Source organism: Carlito syrichta, unplaced genomic scaffold (assembly GCF_000164805.1).
Source record: "Carlito syrichta isolate Samal-C Ts95f unplaced genomic scaffold, Tarsius_syrichta-2.0.1 Scaffold308955, whole genome shotgun sequence".
In the NCBI taxonomy this organism is placed as follows: Eukaryota; Metazoa; Chordata; class Mammalia; order Primates; family Tarsiidae; genus Carlito; species Carlito syrichta.
Window position 1 is genome coordinate 138,336 of NW_007253051.1, and position 452 is coordinate 138,787.

Below are 452 nucleotides of genomic sequence, written 5' to 3' on the forward strand. Positions count from 1 at the left end.
GATACCCTTCCCCAAGTTGCCTCTCCTTTGACCTACTGCAATACTTATTCCTCAGGGTTTAGGAAATCACTTCTCTTGTGTAAACCACCTATTTCTGGGCAGCTGCTGTGAGCTATGATCAGGCCACTGCTCTCCAGCCTGGGAAACAGAGTGAGTTCCTGTCTCTAAAATAAAAATAAAAATACAACAAAAATTTAAAAATATATAGTAGAACATTAAAAGAAAGTATAAGAATAAACATAAAATATTTTATATATTGCCATTTTCATATGGACTACAAATTTCCTTACAACAATTAATGCAAACTTTTGTTTCATTTTTTATTTAATTTTTTTATTTTTTGAGTTGGAGTCTCACTCTGTCATCCAGACTGGAGTGCAGTGACCACTCCTGGCCACTGCAGCCTCGACCTACTGGGTTCTGGCGATCCTTCTGCCTCAGCCTTCCAAGTA